Here is a 6,544-nt window from a genome sequence, read left to right on the forward strand (position 1 = left end):
CGCCCCGGCCCCATGGCGGCCAGCCCCTCGCCGGGCCCAGTGCCGGAGCGGAGGACGTGGTGGTGGCAGCGGTTTCCAGCTCACTCATGGCTCAGTCCTAAAGTGGAGGTTTCTCGGTGGTTTTTCTGGCAGTCCCGGTGGGTTAACCGGGCTCTTCCCGAAAAGACCCGACCAAACCGCTGTGTGAGGGGCTACGAGGAGGGCGCAGGCCCAGGTGTGTCTCGAGTGCGAGCCTGATGCCATGGAGGCCAAAGAAAGACACCAGGAAAACTCCGTTCCATGCAAACTGGCACTGCTTGCAGGCTACAAAGGATTATCTGTACCAGTTTCATCTTGTGGCATGTAGAGAGCGCCTAAGGGGTGACTTGCCAGACTGGTTGTGGGGATTCCCCATCTCCCGGCTTTTCCTAATGCCCCTTCGTGGAGGGGGAAGGAAAAAAAACATAGAGAAAGAAAAAAAAAAAAAGAGATTGATTTTGCATATGATTTCGGGAAAACAGTCTTCATTGTTTCTGCCTCTTCCTCATGTTTTGCCCTTCAGGTTTTGTTTTACGTGCAAACAGACCTGGTGAGTTGCCCCTTAGCAAGGCACAGAGGGTTTGGCTGGATTAACGTTGCTTCCCTGATTATTATTATTTTTTTTTTAATCGGAGTGCTTTTGGTGCCCATTACAACTGAACTGAGCATTGATCAATTCTGTGCCTGAAAATCATTTGTCTTTAATTTGAGTGGTTTTTGGTTTTTCTTTTGTTGGGTTTTCTGTTTTGTTTTTTCGGTTTTGTTTTTTATTTGAACTTGCAATACGAAACTAAATCTAACCCTAAATTAACAACACCCTTTCTGGCAAGTTTAAAGAGCAGTATGGTGTTTGGAAATGTCTTTCAAGCCTCAAAATTGCCTGTGCACACAAAACTGGCAAAACCCCAAAACTGAATCAAAAGACACCCACCACCACCCCTCCCCAGCCCCGAGATCCCAAGGAGGAAGATGGGTTTCTCACCGGCCAGGCATGACAGCTGCACACATTTGCAGCGAAACGTGTTCTGGGAACAGTGGTGTTTTACGTAGAGTCATTTCCATCCAAAGACGAGTTTCGGAAGGGACATCCTGGGTTCGCCACTTCCATCCAGCAATGGTAGTGAATTGTATTCAGGAGCAGTAGAGTATGATCGATCTTGCGCTACAGTGTATGGGCCCGATTCATTACAAGAAAAATGGTTCAGCTATTTTTTTCTTCTTCTTTTCAGTTGGGTTTTTCTTTTTCCTTTGCAAATTTGCACAGCCCTCCTTCACGCGTGCCTAATCCAAAAGCACAGAGCGCAGCACAGTTGGCCCTTACTGGCCCCTTTCTGCCAGTAAATGGAAAAGAGCTGGAAAACACCCAGGCAGGCGCGTTCCACCGCCCCTCCGCTCGCTGGGGAGCGCTTTGCCCAGAGGCTGACGGAGACGTCCCCATTCACTGCTGCTCCTTCTGCAGCACTCCCACCACCACCTCACTCCAAATTGACCTCCTCTGCTCTCCAGCCCCGTCCTGCTGGCTCTTCCCCACCTTCCTGGTGTCACTGCCAGCGCGGTGGCTCTGCAGTACCGGAGCTCGGCCCAGGCACCGGTGCCCACCAGTGGGGCTGAGCGCCCACGGAGAGCGTCCACCTCCAGGCATGCATCTTGGTCTTCCAAGGAGGCTGCAGCCCTTTCACTCCAACGCCCTGGGCTGCAGTGCATGGGCACTGACCACCTTGATTTCTCCCAAGGGTGATGTTCCTGCTCATAGTTAATCTGCATGTTTGCTTAACAGGGAAGGGAGCCCACCTGGGGGCAATTACCCCAGTTCTGCGCTGCCCAGTCTTCCCTGCCCTCGCCCCTGTGGCAGTGTGTGAGGATGCAGTCACCAGTTTACCTTGCTAGATAAACACGTTCTCTTCTCTGTCACAGCAGAAGGGGACCTTTTCCCCTGCACATGCTCAGTGCCACTCAGGAATTCCTGTCTAGCTTAGCCGGTCATGTGCTGGCGGGGTGAACACAGCGATGCTTCTCTTTATAAATCACGTGCCCAATCGACATCCCAGTGATGAGGCAATAGCTGAGGTCCATCGAGCAGACGGAGGGGTTTGGGCACGTCCATTCACACCGGGTGGGACTGTGCTGCCAAATCCCTCAGCTGGTTTGGGCAACCTCGTCCATCCTTGTATTTTTTTTTAATGAATTGGGACCTGAGCCACGGAAAACGAGCAAACTTAAAAGTCTGAATGCTGCAAACTCCTAGACAACTTCACTATCAATGTCACATTTCTTTTGAATTCACCTGACATATTTTACGTGTAAAACATTTTTGTCGTGTAAATGCTTTTTTTAAAATACAGTCATGGGGGGGACATTTTTATCTTGCATTTGACATGGGAGGGATTCATTTGGCAGGAGAGCGAGACAAGGAAAATTTGGGAGGAGAGGGTTTTCGTTCCTTCCTCTTTGGTTCATTGGCAAGTCAGTCTGAGATTTTTCCAGTTCCCAACCTGTTGCCACCAACAATTCTTCCCTGAGGAATGGAGACAAAATCGATAAGGCCATCCTTAATCCAGCCCGACTCCCGCTGCTCGGCACCGGGAGGAGCCGTGCATGCCTGTCCCAGGTGAGCGGCACAGGCTCCCACGGGCACGCTTTGCCCGCCGAGACGGCCGGTGGCACGCAGCGTGGCGGGGCAGCACAGTGCCGCGGCACCAGGAGCTGCTCCCTCCCCGACCCCCGGCACATCTGGATTTTGGGCGCCAGTCCCGGCTTGCCAGTGCTGCCTTTGAGCCCTGCGCCCCGACAACCCCTTACTGTACTTTATACTTGCCAGCTATAACAAATCTCATAACGTGAGCTACTGACCTTGATGGTGAGTGTGAGCAGTTATGTTTTGTTGTTTTCTCTCTTGCTTGGTTGGGGCTGCTGTGAGAGAGGGTGTCTCTGAGGCATACTTTCCGGCCTCTCTTACACTCGGACGTGCACACCTCCTCTCAAACACTCTTCTGAGCGCTCTCAGCGGGAAGGTTTGTCCACAACTATTAATCCTCTCTCAGTGTCCAGCTTCTTGTTAGTAGCAGCTGGTTGCATGTCTTTTGCTTGTTCGGACGAAACGGTTCAAGAAACAACTCATATCAACTCTTGAGAAATGTCTCTATTTTTTTGTACACTTTCTTTCTTTTGATGTTTTTATTAATTTCCCTTACTTAAAAAACAAAACACCTGTCGTCCCGTAAAACATTTCACATCTCCCCTTGCCTGTTCTTAGAGTGTATGTATCTGTGGGACTGAACTAAATGCATGCACTGTAGTAGTCGTACTGGTAGCAGTAGATGTAGTTGTAGAACATGCATTGTTGAGTTGATATTATAGGTATCATCAACGTGAACTAGCGTGGCAGTTAAAAGCATAGCCTTGGTCTGATTGAAAGCGTAGGGTTTATCAATACAGCAGAGAGCTGCTAACGGCTTGGATCCATAGTACCGTATTTGTTAAATCCCATTATCTGGAAGTTTAAATTGAACCCGGCTGTAGGCAACCTACACCCTCTGTACAAGAACCCGCACATGCTGTTATGTTGATAGTAAATTTGCCAATTTTTTTTTTTTCAAATTATACCCCCTAGGAATTAAAACGCTGACTATAACTATATTCTCTTATTTTTATTTTGTATTAAAAAGAACTTAAGATGTTTTTAAAATCATTTTACAATCATGGTTTCTTCATCAGCCTGTTACTCGTCCATATTAGCCCATAGAATCATTCGTTGGCGGTCGTAGACCAGATGTGCCAAGCGCAAATCACTCCATTTGGGTAGCTAAAGAATACTCTGTGTGTGAAGCAGCTTCCCGCAGACTGTCCTGAGACACAAAGCAATTGTTTTTAGGTCATAAACCTTAAATCTTGTTATGCAACAGAGACTCTTGAGCTAGTGGTGGGTCGTACTCATTGCCATGTCACCCAGCTTAAGGGAACATTTTTAAATGAAGATTTAACATTTCATAAATACCAGCACGAGGAGTTCGAGGCCAGTTCATCACCTTTGCCATTGAGCCAGCAAGTGTCTTTGCTTCTTGTGCCCGGGTTTCTCTGCTAAACTTTTAAAATCCTTTCACAGATGAAGCTGCAGTCAGTAAATTTAGCAGATGGTAATTGAGATCCGGAATTAGACTTTGGTTTATTTGTTTAGTTTGTTGCTCGTCAGAAAGCGTCCTGCTGGGAGTAGAGAAGCTACTGTACGGCACGGTCGCACCTTCCCTCCTCCCCGTGCCCCCCGGCCGTCCCCACAAATCAGATGTGCTGAGTTGGAGCATCTTCCTGCCCCGCTGGGGATAGTCAAGGCAGTCTTTAGTGCACTTATTCCAGCAAGCGCTTTCAAAGGAAATAAAATATCCAGAATGGGCTTTCAAAATGTAATTAAGGATTTGTATCCGCTCCTTACCTCTAATAGAACATAAAGTAAATCAACCGAACAACCGCTTGGATGGGGCTGACGCAATGCAAGCCTGCGCAAGGCGATCTGAGCCACCCCTATTACTTTCCTTATTGCTACCGGGGAGCTGAAACGCCTGTGCATCAAGAGGGAGAATAATTCCCCCCTTAGATCTCAATCTGCCAGGGAGACGCGAGGACCCACTGTTTAATGCGCCAGGCATATGATGAAGTGAGGAGTGTATCTAAAAGTCAGCAGAGCGACAAATTGCACGGGGTTTAGGAAGCCTTGTCTTACACTTAAAGAAGGTGCTCTAAAAATTTAATCTTGTCATTAGGCACCCATAGTGTTAGCAAATTGCGGCCATAAAAAGTGGGACAACGGTTGGTCTGTGTGTGCGGAGGGAGAGAAGCCGCCATCAGCTCACAGAGATGTCGTAAGGAGGAGTGTTTCAAAGATCCAGCGATGAACCAATTTGGGATTTATACGGCCTGTTGAGAGGACTCCCTTGTGGCACAGCAGCTCTGATAGAACTGCTCTCCCTCTTTTATTCTACTATATAAAAGTACATAAAGTTTAATCCGAGCCATGTAATCTCAAAAGCCAGAACCTAACAAGTGGACCACTTGGGAGCAGCAAGCGGGCTGAAATTTCTCACTCCGCTGGAACCGCCGGTAATTACGTGACAGAGCCTGGCGGCTGATGCACCGGAAAATTAATGGCTGCATCAGATTTTGTCTTTTGCTTACCTTCAGAGCAGAGGCAGCCTGCGCTGGAGAGCATCGCAGGCAGCCTGGCAGGGAGGGTGAGGCGCAGGGACCCCACACCGCGTGGGGCTTCGGTCAGGGGCGGACACAGAGGCAAACGTGGTGTGTTACACAGAAACAGCAGCAGCCAGGCTCTGCGCGGAGCGTCTGCCCCGTGCGGAGAACGCCCTGCGCCGCTGGTGAGTGTAGTGCGGCTCTAGAGGAGACCACTCGGCATCTCTGTGGGTGGTTTTGGCCTCGATACTGACAATATCCTCTTACTCTTTTGTGAGCACTGCAGGTACTTTTCTGATGACTGCCCCCCAAATTAAAAGGAAAAAAAATAAATAATGAAAGGGGAGTCATTTCTGTTTCGCTTGGGAAGTGCTGTGCTGATCCAGGGTGGGAATCACGCAGGTCCTTCCCAGAACACAGGCTACATGCAAAAATGGTTTGTCTCATTTTACTCTAGGATGCCACTTTTTGAATTTTTTGATCCGCAAGGACTGAGGGAGTGGAGTGATAAGATGAGGGGTAAATGCTTTACACTGAAAGAGGGGAGATTTACATTAGATATGAGGAAAAAAATTTTCCCTGTGCGGGTGGTGATCCCCTGGGGCAGGTTGCCCCGAGAAGCTGTGGCTGCCCCATCCCTGGAGGTGTTCAAGGCCAGGTTGGACGGGGCTTGGAGCAACCTGGGCTGGGGGGAGGTGTCCCTGCCCAGGGCAGGGGGTGGCACTGGGTGGGCTTTAAGGCCCCTTCCGACCCAAACCATTCTATGATTCTATGATTCCTATGGTGCTGAGTAGAAAATTCAGTAGATCTAAAGCAATTTGGTGCTGCTGCTGTTGGGCCTTGACCACATCGGCGGTCGTTTTACAGGGCTCCTGGCTGAAGTCTATTGTGGCTAAAATACATCAGCTTTAATCAATAATTTTGTAATAGAAAATCTTGTGCACTTGATAAATCATCTCCAGTGCAATTAGTGACCACCTCTGAAGTGCAGACTTAAGTACAGTGGAAGTTAATCTTTAACGAATTTAGCGGCTAACTTTTAATAGTCTTTTCAATCAGGAGAATTACTTTCAATGGGCAACCGCTCCTCGGCAGAGCTCATCCCGGCTGCCGCTCTTGACACACGGCAAGCGGTGACGGCGCGGATGCTGCCGCATGCCATGGGCAGGGACTGGCTCGCTGGTGCACAGGACCACGCTACCCGCCCGGGGCAGCCGTGCTCCAGCCTCACAAAGCCCTGGAACAGCCAATTATCGGTGTTTGGTTTCCTTTCTCCCAGCGGAAGCGGAGGGACGGAGCTCTTGGCCGTTGTAATTAGACTTTGTTCCATGCAAGATGCAGACGAGGC

The 6,544-nt window shown here is 49.2% G+C and overlaps 1 protein-coding gene across 1 annotated transcript in view; it reads left to right on the forward strand.

Moving 5' to 3' along the window:
• Positions 1-6,544, forward strand: part of MSI2 (musashi RNA-binding protein 2) — a 258,982-nt gene that overhangs the window by 235,124 nt on the left and 17,314 nt on the right. The window lies entirely within an intron of this gene.

The sequence above is a fragment of the Charadrius vociferus genome, unplaced genomic scaffold (assembly GCF_000708025.1).
Source record: "Charadrius vociferus isolate BGI_N301 unplaced genomic scaffold, ASM70802v2 scaffold323, whole genome shotgun sequence".
In the NCBI taxonomy this organism is placed as follows: Eukaryota; Metazoa; Chordata; class Aves; order Charadriiformes; family Charadriidae; genus Charadrius; species Charadrius vociferus.